Raw genomic sequence first — 13104 nt, 5'->3', positions numbered from 1 at the left:
AATATACTGTTTATGAGTAATTTTGTGTTTGGGATTAAGTTTCTGTACCTCTTCCAAATTTATTTATTAAAGCCAGAATGATCAATGGGTGGTATTCACAAAGGTGGCATTTGGGAATTAGAGTGAGATGAGATTGTAGGAGTGATGCCCTCACAATGGATTTAGACAGAAAGCCCATCAGAGAATTTGCTCTCTTAAGTGAACACACAAAGAAAAGCTCTTATGAGCCCCCCAGGGAGACAGCAGTCATTACAAGTCAAGGGAAGAGGATCTCAGAATTCCCAGCCTCTAGGACAGTGAGAAATAAATTATGGTTAACTCTATGGTATTGTGTTAGACTAGCCCAATCCAATCCAACTAACACATTGCATATCTAGTTAACTTTACTAAGGCAAGGTAGAAAATGATTGGCACAAATGTAATTTTGTATTCTTTTGTAATTTTGTACCCCTGGGTTAGGGAAGGTGAGAAATTGAGAGAGAATGAAGGCATCCCTATTAGCATTACATTAAAGTTAGAAGGAGAGTTGGAGGATCGGATCCTTCAATACTCATTCCGCAAATATTTCCTGCCATAGCTATGTGAGAGACTTTATGCCTGGAGTCAGGATCGTGTGAGAGGAAAAGGAAACTAGCTCGCAACACATAATCTGATCTTTGCTACAGAGTCGGTGAAATATCCAAGAAACAAGACTGAAATGAAAAATACTAATGGTGCTGGGAATGAAAAACAGTAATAAATGATCCAGGAGCTCCCAGGAGAAATTCCCATCAAGCAAAGAATGTAGCAACACTAAGGGGAAAAGCTGGACTCAGAAAGCAAAAAGCTAAATGATGTCTACTTCTACTCACTTCACAGGGAAAGTAATTGGAATGTGGATTTGAGGAATATAATGCACTAGAATATGTGAATATAATATATATAACACTTATAGTACATTAAATAATAAAATTTATTACCTCATGGTATGATGCTTCAATTATATAATCAAGCTTATCTAATTGCTAAATGCTATTTATAAATAACAGAGAAAATACATTTTACTCAAAAGTCCATGAAATAAATTAAAATTTTTCTCCTAGAATCTCTAAAAACAGCCTTCAAAATAGAAAATTTCTAAGGTCAGATGCTGTGGCACACACAACCATAGTTCCAGAACTGTGGAGGCTGAAGCAGGCAGCAGTTGCCAATTTGAGGCCAGTTCTGGGATGACAGTGAGACTTTGTCTCAAAAACTAAATAAATAAAATAGAAATGAACAAAAGTTCAATTATTAAAACTGTAACAGATTACTAAACTTACCTACTGGATAAGTACATAGCCAAACCTCAATTTTATGCAATTAAGAAAATTTTAACAATGTAATGTACGGCATTTACATTTATTCTGTTATGAATTCTTTTCTTATTTGAAAAATAAAAAGCAATTCAATTAAATTCTAAAATCCAAAGAAAACAGTGCAATTTCTAATCAGCAAATTAAAAATAGTATTTTTTTAATTAGTGTAACTGACAGAAGCTAGTTCTTTGGTTACAGAAAGTACACAGACAGACTTCTAATAATTAAAAGAAAAATAATTGTAATATGCAAAATTACAAATGAGGACAGTTCAGTAGATTTTATATTTTTATTATAATTGAGTATTACTTTATAATATTATACAAGAACTTGACAATTCCAAATGGATCATTTTCTGTGATGGTTTGTAGAAAGTAGAAGACTTAAATAGCTTAGTAATAATGGAGAAAGAAATAAGCAAAACCGCTCCATGTCTCCAACACTGTTTGCTAGAATAAGCTCAGAGGCCAGATGACCTATGGATGAGTTCTTCCGAATTTTGAAGAAACTCATAATTCCCATAGCATATAAATTCTTTCACAGCATATAAAAAAACACTTCACAGTTTATTTTTAAAAGGTTTTATAACTGTGACAGTAAATCTTGATAAAAGATAGCACAAAAATCGAACCTCAAAACAATCCCCTTTTTAAAAGTGTGTCTGTGTGTACACATGTAAGGCTTTGAGAGAAGGGGTTTGGTTGGAAGAAACATATAATGTGACACTAAGACTAATATAGAGAACTAAAGTGTGAAAATAGCCATAAATATTCATCAATTAGAAGAAAAGAAAAAAGAGACACTTTTTCATGGAGACATATATATCCTGGCAAAGGAAGTTAATATGGGTTTGAATTTAAACTTGAATCACCTGTTCATCCTTGGTCAAGTTGCTAAGTACCATTCACTGTCTATTCCCTGACCTTTCAAAAATGTCTCACATAAACTAATCAGATAAAATTAATAATTCTTTTTATATAATTCCTGGCATCTAATAAGGCATTTGCTAACATCAGGTAGCAGACTTTACAATGAATGCAACTAACATTAATTTTAAGGAAAACAGTACTACATTGGCACAAGAATCAAAAGACCACTCAATGAATCAAAAGTTAAGAAATGGGAACAAATATTTGAAATTATTAATTTTCTTACAAACATCCCAACAGATGTTACACAGATGGTCAGTCAGACTAGAACCCTGTCTCACTCAGTAAGTCCCAGGTTTTCATCTGTACTTTACAATTGGCCATAAATTGGGAGTTCCAGCACTCCTATTTTAGGATTAAAGGTTTTCTAAAATGACTCAAAGAACTCAGACAAGCACTTTTCTTACTATTTCCACTTTATTGTAAAGGATATAACTCAGGAAACCCAAAGGGAAGACATGCAAGAAATTTTACTTTGTTATATCTAAACATGTATTTATTCATGTTTTCTTATTTTTGCCATTAATAGTTTTTGCTTGGAAAAAATAAGAAAAACAAATTTTACAAAGAATGAATTTTCTCTGAATATTGTCTTAATTATCTTAATTAGATATTTTGAAATTTTAGATAAATTATTCAAATAATAAATATAAATAATAAATTCAAATAATAAATATAAATAATATATGTGTGTTATATATAAACACACACACATATATATAGATAGACAGATATACATATAGGTACACTTTTTTCCTTACACAGGTTTAAGCAAGGAGAGGTCTATAACTTTTAGCTGATTCTTATAAAGATAATAGCTCATAAAAAGTTAAAGCCTTAGTTCTACAATTTTGAAGTGACAGGTCTTTAGAAAGACTTCTTACAAGTGGAAAACAGAAATTTCTAACAAAATTCAATCTGGAAAATCACTAGCAATAAGCATTCTATTCACTATTCTGTACATATTTTAGGAAATCCTTTAATGTAACTTTTTTCAGTGCTAGAGCTAGAACCCAGAACTTCACATATGCCAGATAAGTGCTCTCTCACTGAGCTATACTTCTGGCCTGTAGCTTCCCGTTTTTGAGTCTTTTCCACAAATTCCTTAATCATGAGTGATAGTGTCCACTGACATAATGCAATGTGCTTTTCATAAATCACACGGTTTTCTGGTTGTGTTTTCCTTCCATTTAAAAATATCTGAAACATTCGCCTGGTATTTTAAATCTACTTTTTAAGTTTCTTACAAAGAACAGACAGTGTTGAAATGTTTCAGAGTACATTAATCACTAATCCTTATTATTATATCCAAAAGATATAGATGACAACATGTGTAAAACACTGGCTACTTCTCCCCTAACTTTGCTGTCACTCCACATGATTTTATATTTCTTCCAGCAGGGCTACTTTAATCCAGCATTTTATTAAAGCTAAATCCAATTTTCAGCAGTGAACTTCTCTTAATCCCTTTTTAAATTGGTACTAAGCACCTCTCCGCCATCAATGAAATAAAAAAATCATTTTATCAAAATAGCCTTGGTATATGCTGAAAGCATCTTATGTAAAGTTAATGACCAGCTGTCCATTATTAATTTGAAGAAGCATGTTCACATTCAACAGAATCTGCAACATCGGATCCTTGTTATTCTAATGTGAATCATTTATACGAATCAATTGTGAACTCATAAGATGAACTATCTTTTTACTTAACTTAATCTACTTCTGATCTCCAACATCAGAAAACTCATAGATACCTAATGACAGATGTAGTAATTTTACCATGCTTTCTACACTGGGAATATTATTTCCAAGTTATTTACAATAAAGACAGTATTATGTAAGTTATTTATATAATGTAAATATAGTCAATAATGAATCTCATACAACATTCTCTATCCTTCAAGTTATTTCAACTATCAGATAATTTTATTGACTTTTTTTATCACAAATTCAGTATTCTCCATAAAATTTCAGTGATGTCAACATAAAATTTCAATGATCTCAATGTATATCAAGTCTTCTTAATTTTCCACCACCAGAAGTCCTTTCTCTACCTCAGAATTTTTATATGTTAGGTAATGTTTTGTGGGCAAAAAAATTAACACTACTAATAGAATGTTAGTTTCTTTGTAATTTTTATCCAACATTGATAAATCTATACATCAAGACCATGTAAAATATCACAATTTAACTGTAAGTTTAACTTGTACCTTAAAGCTAACTTTTGGGTCATATCTAAGAAATTTTCATCATAGCTAAGAAATTCCATGAAGTGAAAGTTGTCCTAGACTAAAGCTGACTTGGATGTATCCCCTATGCCAGTATTGGTCCCAGTGATAAATTTAGTTGTGCAACATGTAATTCTCAATTGATACCCTAAGTTGAGTTGGAGAAGTCATAAATATTTTCAAATAATTTTAATATTTGTTTTGACATTGCTTTAAAATTGCTACATTTGCTAAAGTATAACACAGATGAAATATGACAGTGTTGAAAAACCCTAAGAACTATATGTAGCACAGGCACAGAGTGATAGCCGTCGACATGTCGACATGCCGATATGACTCTGTTAAGATAACCTAATCAACGGTGCACACCACTGCCATCACTTACTTTGTTCATCTTTTTTTATGCTAAATTCTACATCCAACTCCAAATTTGTTGGTAATGTTCAATGAAAATTTGCAGTTTTAAAACTGTCACTGAACAAGTAGAATGATAATTTGTGTCGTGATTTGATAGGCATTTGAAAGCTCTATTATTTTTAATTCTGCAATAAACAAAAGGTTTTAGTTCAGGAAAGTTGAGAATTGTAAACTACACCACCATCTTCATTATCTCTAGTTATTGTGCTTTGCCTTTGACCTCAGAGCTAAAGAAAGTTACTTTGTTCTCCCTAAAATATCAACAATAGCTAAAAATACAGACAAAATAAAACCTTATTTTTTCACTCACTGGGCTTCTATGTAACTATCAATATATTAATTTTACAGCTAATTTAAATGTACTGTGAGAAATAGCTTTTCTTTTTTATTTTAAATTCTATACTTATTATCTAAGAAGATGAAAATATTTTCCTATCTCTACTCAAATCTCAGAAGAACGATGTATAGCTGAGGAAAGACTCTAATACAGATTGAGTGCCTACAATAGCTAGATTACAATTATGATCACAGAGGCTCAGCTGACCTAACACAGCCTGTAACCTAGTTTCTCTCCTAATCTGGAGAGATTACATTTCAGAGTTATCAGACAATGGGACACATACTAAACCACTGTCAGAATTATCTAAAATCATAGAAAACAGGGCAACTCCAGGAATGAAAACAGGCAAAGTTATCTAAATGGTTACACGAGGGAAAACATGGATGCCGAATAAATTTAAATATGAGGTTGAAAACAATCCCAGGAAAAAAATTCTTAAACAGATTAGTTAGAGAGAGTAGTTACTTATTGAATATTTAGAAAAAGTGTTCTAACTTTTGAATAACTTGTCAATTTGTAATACACTATTTCAATGACATCTTTCCGAAGTGCATGTCTGGGTTGAACTGTCTGCAACTTCAATGTTTTTACTATTCTTTGAGCACTTTCCAGATGGGCATTAGAGTGTATATAGCAAAACCTAGTTTTTAATTTAGCTTAATTATACAGTGGTTTCCTTGCTTAACCATTTGAGAGACAGCTACCTCCCTTAAACTTCTCCCCAAATCATAGAAAAACATCGATTCTGAGTTGATATTTTTTCCTTCTGTGTTCTTACATTCCAGATTAACCCTACTAGAACGATTCCTTTCCTCGTTGCTTTTAAATTCTGTTCAAGAACCAAGAATTTTTCTCATGTATACTCTTGACATGTAGGGACTAAATGTTTCAAAAGAAGAGAAATTTGGCATTAGTCAAATGAAGAAAAGCTGAGAGATAATAGAATATGATGAGGAGTGAGAAATAGAAAACCTACTAAAAGGAAAAGTTTGCAGTGTTAAAATAAGAAAACCCATCATGATTTCTCTAAATTACTGATGTAACCATTTGATAATAGACACAGGACACAAAGTGGACTGTTTCATTATCCCAAGCCCAATAACTCATAGACTGGATTGGAAAACTTGGCTTGGACATAGAGTCAGGTGGCCCTTGCCTATCCAAAAAGTGAATTATTCACATAATTATAGGCAGAAGAACTTAAGTAGAACAGACTCAGACGCTACTTATTTTTATTTTTGCATACTAGATGCAAGTGACACAGCACAGTGCCCAAGTCTTACTGATGCCCATAAAATGCTATACAAAGAAGGAACACAAGGTTTTCTTTTTTTTTTTTTACATTTATTCATATGTGTATACATTGTTTGGGTCACCTCACCCCCCTGCCTCCCAAACTCCTCCCCCGACCACCACCCCCACCCACCACTTCTCACTTCCAGGCAGAACCTGTTCCACCCTCCTATTCTCCAATTTTATTAAAGAGAAAACATAAGAGACAATATGACATAGCATTTTGGTTAGTTTGAGATAAAGACTAATGTACAGAGAGATTCCTAGCATTGCTTCCATGCACTTGTGTATTACAACCCACACTGTTTCATCTCTACCAGACCTCTTCACTATTTTCTGGTCCCCTTCCTATAGTGGCGTCTGCCAGTTTAAGATTACTATATTCACTCCTATATAGTGAGCACATCAACCGCATGCAAGTCTTAGGTTGACTTCTCTTTCCCTATTCCCCCCATGTGTGGTCTCCCCTTAGTATGTGGCCCATGTCCAATAATATTACTGCGTTTGTTTTAGGTCTATAATCTGCATTTGAGGGAAAATGTGATTTTTGGCCTTCTGAGTCTGACTAACTTTGCTTAAGATGATGTTCTCCAGTTCCATCCATTTACTTGCGAATAAGATTTCATTCTTCTTCCAGGCTGAGTAAAATTCCATTGTGTATAAATACCACATTTTCTTAACCTGTTTGTCAGTAGTGGGGCATCTTGGCTATATCCATAGCTTGGCTATTGTGAATGATGTTGCAATAAACATGGGTGTGCAGGTGCCTTTGGAATAACCTGATTCGCATTCCTTCAGGTATATCCCTAGGAGTGGTTGTGCTGGATCATACAGCAGATCTATGTTTAGTTTATAAGAAGCAAGAAGCCTCCATATTGTTTTCCAAAGTGGTTGTACTAGCTTACATTCCCACCAGCAGTGTATGAGGGTTCCATTTTCCCTGAAGCCTTGCCAACATTTATTGTTGGTGGTGTTCTTGATGGTAGCAATTCTAACAGGAGTGAGGTGGAATCTTAGTGTGGTTTTGATTTCCGTTTCCTTTATGGCCAGGAATAGTGAACATTTTTTCCTGTGTTTTTTAGCCATTTGTACTTCTTCCTTTGAAAAAGTTCTGTTTAGTTCACTTGCCCACTTTTATTGGTTCATTGATTTTGAGGGAGTTTAGTTTTTTGAATTCCCTGTATAGTTGGTTATCAGTCCTTTGTCTGATGCATAGTTAGCAAATGTTTTCTCCCACTCTGTAGGTGGTCTCTTCAATCTAGAGTCCATTTATTTTTGTTGTGCAGAAGCTTTTTAACTTCATGTAGTCCCATTTGTCAATCCTTTCTCTTAGTTGCTGGGCTGCTGGAGTTCTACTGAGGAAGTCCTTGCCTATACCTATTGCTTCCAGAGTATTCCCTGTTCTTTTCTGTACTAACTTCAGAGTTTTGAGTCTGATATTAAGGTCCTTAATCCACTTTGTGTTGATGCTAGAACAGGGTTATAGGCATGGATCTAATTTCAGTGTTCTGCAGGGAGATAACCACTTTTCCCAGCAACATTTGTTGAAGAGGCTGTCTTTTCTCCATTGTATGTTTTTGGTGCCATTGTCAAAAATAAGGTGGGCATAGCTGTGTGAATTCATATCTGGGTCCTCTATTCTGCTCCAATGATGTTCATATCTGTTTTTGTGCCCAGTACCATGCTGCTTTTATTGCTATGGCAATAAAAATTGTTTGAAGTCAGGTATTGTGATACCTCCAGTGTTGCTCTTTTTGCTGAGAATTGCCGTGGCTATTTGCTGTCTTTTGTGTTTTCAAATGAACTTTAGATCACATTTGCAATCTCTGTGATAAATGTCATTGAGATTTTGATGGGAATTACATTGAACATGTAGATTGCCTTTGGTTGTATAGACATTTTTACTATTTTGATTCTATCAATCCATGAGCATGGGAGATCTTTCCATCTTCTGTAGTCTTCCTTGATCTCTTTCTTCAGTGGCTTGTAGTTCTCCTTGTAGAAGTCATTTACATCCTTTGTTAAGTTTATTCCTAGTTATTTGATTTTTTTTTGAAGCTATTGTAAATGGAATTGTTTCCTTATATTCTTTCTCAAGAAAGAATACATATGTTGGTGTATAGAAAGGCTACTGATTTTTGTAAATTGATTTTGTATCCTGCTACATTACTGAAGCTGTTTATGGTATATAGGAGTTTTTGGGTAGAGATTTTTGGGTCTTTGAGGTATAGGATCATGTTCTCTGCAAATAGGGATACTTTGACTATTTCTTTACCTATTTGTATTCCTTTTATTTCTTCTTCTTACCTTTTTGCTCTGGCTAAGAATTCCAGGACTATGTTGAATATATTACGGATCCCATTTGCTTGTACCTTTTCTCCTGACCTGGTCTCACCAGCTGACTGGCTTCTGAGTAGGATTTAGTTCTTTTGTCCACCAGTTTAATTGAAATTATGAGTTGAGGTTAGTCTGCCAGTTTGTGCAGGGTGGTCAGAGTGTTGTTTTCACCAGCTGGCAGCTGTGTTATCCTTCAACTGCAGCTCTGTTTGATCAGCATCTCCCCAAGCAAGGTGGGATAGTTCAGTTTTGAATGCTGCCCTCTAGCCCAGGAGATCAGCTCTGGGATCCACTGCCTGCCTTGCTTTGGGAGGTCACTTATTGCTCACCCCCACTCTCAGCCTTTACTGCCTTTCCTGTGTTTGTTCACTGAGAGTTCAGTGCTGAGATTTTAGCTCCTTGCCTTGCCCTCGTTCTCTAGGACAGGTTTAGCATTCCACCCTCAACGTCCACTATCTATGTTAGATTATAGTTTGCTGTTTCTGTTTTCAGTTTTATTGGGGGGTGGTCCAGTCTGCCCAGGGATTGTTCCCACAGGGTGGGTAGGGGTGTCACAAGTGGTGCGTGATGCTCACCTGTTCATTCTGCCAATTCACATGCAAGCTGGTTTGAAGCTGGTGGCAGTGGGGAGAAATGGCACCAACTTTTCTCAGTGCAGTGTGGCATGGGGAGGCTTTCCACAGGCTATGGGTTCAGGATGTCACAGAGTTTGATTCTGATTGATGTTCTTGCTTCTCCTTGATGGAAGAAGGAGAAGCAAAAGAAAGAAAAAAATAAAAGAAAGAGAGAAATGGCCAAGGGATTTTTTCCCAGGGCCAGACCTGCCTTGCTGCCACAAGATTTTCTTAACAGGGCAGTGAAGGAAGAGGGGCTGAATGTTCTCCCCTAAATCTGTCCTCCCCAGTGACTCATCTCCACAATTCTAAAAGCCTAAAATAATCCTGCAATTAATACCCTCTCCCAAAAAATGCACCCACAGAAGGTTGAAAAGTAACTCAAATGAACATTTTAACAAGACAAAAGAGGGGGCGGACAGAGAGGGAGAAGGGAATTTCCAGTATTTCACTTGAAATTAAAACGAAAAGTGGCTACTTAGAAATTATTAATATGTTGCCTCCATCTTTTAAGTTGGCTAGTTTACAAAATAATTGCAATTCTTTGGACTTATCAGAAAATTAAGTCATTTAACGTAGAAACCCACCCTTAACAATTCATTCTATCACTCATAAAAGAGAAATCTTTTCAAGGTTCTAATTAATGCAAAAAAAGACAATCTCTACAGGGACATGCTAGTAAGTCTCTGAAATAAACACTACTTAATTCCTTTATTCCACAGTGATTTGGAAAATGTTTGGTTGATGATTTAATTTCAGAACAACAAAAAATTCATTGTGCTTTGACACTCAAATGTAGTCCATAGACCAGCAACATCAGCTTCCATGAGAAATGCAGGTTTCAGTGCCAAGCCCAGACCTACTAGATCCAAATCAGCATTTATCAAGGTAAGATACCTTGTTAAATTGAGAAGTACTCACTAAATTTATTTTCAAAACTGAGTTGTGTACCAGGCATGTTCCCAGCACTTGGGAAACTGAATGGAGAGGAACTTGACTTCCAGGTCAGCCTGGGCTACATAGTAGGACTCTGTCTAAAAAAAAAAAAAAAAAGAATTATACTAGAAAGGCAGGAGGAATTTGAATATTTCCCAACAGAAAGAAATAATAAAAGTTTAAGGAGCTGGAAATGCAAATTACCCTAATTTGGTCATTGTATACCACATATATGTATTACATATATTGAATCACACTATACTCCATAAATATGTATGGAGTATTTATAAATTTATAAATATTTGTAAATTAAAATATTTAGAAATGAGTTAGGTAAGGTTCAAGTATATCCTCTGACTTTCATAGAAATATTTTAAAAAGAGTTATCATTGATAGAAATACTTAAGTTAGTAAAAATACATTTTCCATATCTATATCATTCTCAAGTGAAGAATATTCAAAAGTTAAGTCAACATACCAAACAATAAAACTCATTTTAATTTTATAGCTTACTTTATTCAGACTCTTACAGTAGGACTGAATTAACTGCAATCAAAAGTGAGAATTGTCCAGCAAAAAAAGTGCCCATAGAGTGTACTAGGTTTGCAATGAACCTAGGTGTCTCTGCAGGCTTCCCACAGCCTGTGTGTTTAGATCTGGCCGACTCGTGCCAGGTCACAGTGCGGTATTCCACTCTATGAAGGGCATTAGCACAGTTTTACCATAGGCACTTCAGCAAGAGTAATATAGAACTGTACTAAGTGTGTGTCCAGTGAGGGATAGGGTGACTGAATAAACCAAGATATCAAAAGGAAGGATCCAGAATGAATTTTCTGAAGAAAACATTGAAGATATGTCATACTATGAGATAGGAAGTAGGAAGTATAGTGTTGTTTTTCAGAATAATAGAAAAGAGTGTAGGAGGGTGAATATGGTGGAGATATCATGTACTTACGTATGAAAACAGGAAAATGAGACCTGTTGAAACTATTCCAGGAATGGGGGGAGTGGAGATAAACAAGAATGATGGAGGAGGTGAATTCAACTATGATGTAATATAAGAACTTTGGTAAAGGTCATAATGTACCCCCAGTACAATAACAAAAAAGAAAAAGATTATTTAATTTATATCAATACATCGAGTTCTTCCTTCAAGTTACTACCACCCACCTCCTTTGCATTGCAGTTAGAATATATTTGCATATTTATAGTTTATAGGGAATAAAAGTTTCCTCCCAGTACACTCTAATTTTATCTTAAAGATATCACTCGTTTAAAAAATACTACAACCCATTCAATGTTTGATTAATATGAAAAGATTTGAAAACCAAAATGTAGTAGTAATTATGTTACAAAAACTGAGGTTCTGGGATCTCCACCTTGCTGACAGTGTGCAAGAACTGACTGGTAGGTTGGCAATGGCAGTGAGCAGGAAACCCATAGCAAACACAAAAAGCTGATTTTCAGTATTTTGATTTCACCTTTAATCTTACCTCTACCTCACAGCTCAATACTAGATGATCATTTCTTCCATAAAAAAAGTAAATGGACTTATTTTATAATGAGACTACTTTAATAAGGAGAATAGGTCTAAATTGCTACAAAATTTACTTTGATATTCAAAGTTTTTGTTTACAGCACACACTATTATAGACTGAACATTTGTGACTTCTGGAAATGCATATGTTGAAGTATTAACATAATATGTGGAGATATGATCTTTGGGAGTTAATTAGGGTGAGATAGAATTGGTGTCTTTATAAAAGAAGACATGAGACTCTCTCCCCTCCGCTTTTTCCTCCTCCCGTTCTCTCCTTCCTTTTCTTCCTCTTCCTCTCATTCCCCAGCTGTCCCCTCAAGAAGAGGTCATACAAGGAACACAGTGAGATAGCTAAAAATTGCCTTCAAACCAAGAGAAGATGACTTAGAATGAAGCTATTCCTGCCAGCAACTTGATCTTGGATTTCTCAGCCTCCAGAATTGTGAGAAATAAATGGCTGTTTTTTAAGTCACCCAGTCTGTGGTATTCTATAATAGAAGCCAGAGCAGACTAATTCACATGCCAAATAATTTACTGCTTCAAATTATCTAATAGTAGGCATAAACAAAGTAAAAGGTCAATTTGAGTATTATGCCACAGGATTTCAACTATGATCATCATTTAAAACCAAATATGAGGAAAATGACCTGGAAGGGCACCTTACCACATGCCAGAGAAATGTGGACTACTTCCTTTTTTATTTTTATTGAATCAAATAAATATTATAAATTAAAAACAATAGTAATGACAAGTCATTTCTGGACTTTTTAAAATAGGCAATATAAAAGCAATATTCTATAGAACTTAACAAACTTACATCCAAAAATGTGAAATGAATACAATATGTAACAATCACTTTGGCATAAATTCTAACATTGGCCCCCAAACTAATATTATAAGACTATAGGATGATGAATATGATACAAATAATGTATAGACATGTATGTAAATGCAAAAATGATAACTGAAGAAAATGTTCCAGGAATTGGGGGGGTGGGGGTGAAAGAGAGCAGTGGAGGGGGTGAATTCAAATGTGATACATTTGATACATTGTAAGAACATTTGTAAATGCTACAATGTACCCCTACCCAGTACAATTAAAATAACAGAAATACATTGAAAAAAACACATAA

This window comes from Castor canadensis, chromosome 4 (genome assembly GCF_047511655.1).
Source record: "Castor canadensis chromosome 4, mCasCan1.hap1v2, whole genome shotgun sequence".
Lineage (NCBI taxonomy): Eukaryota > Metazoa > Chordata > Mammalia > Rodentia > Castoridae > Castor > Castor canadensis.
This window is presented reverse-complemented; position numbering follows the sequence as displayed.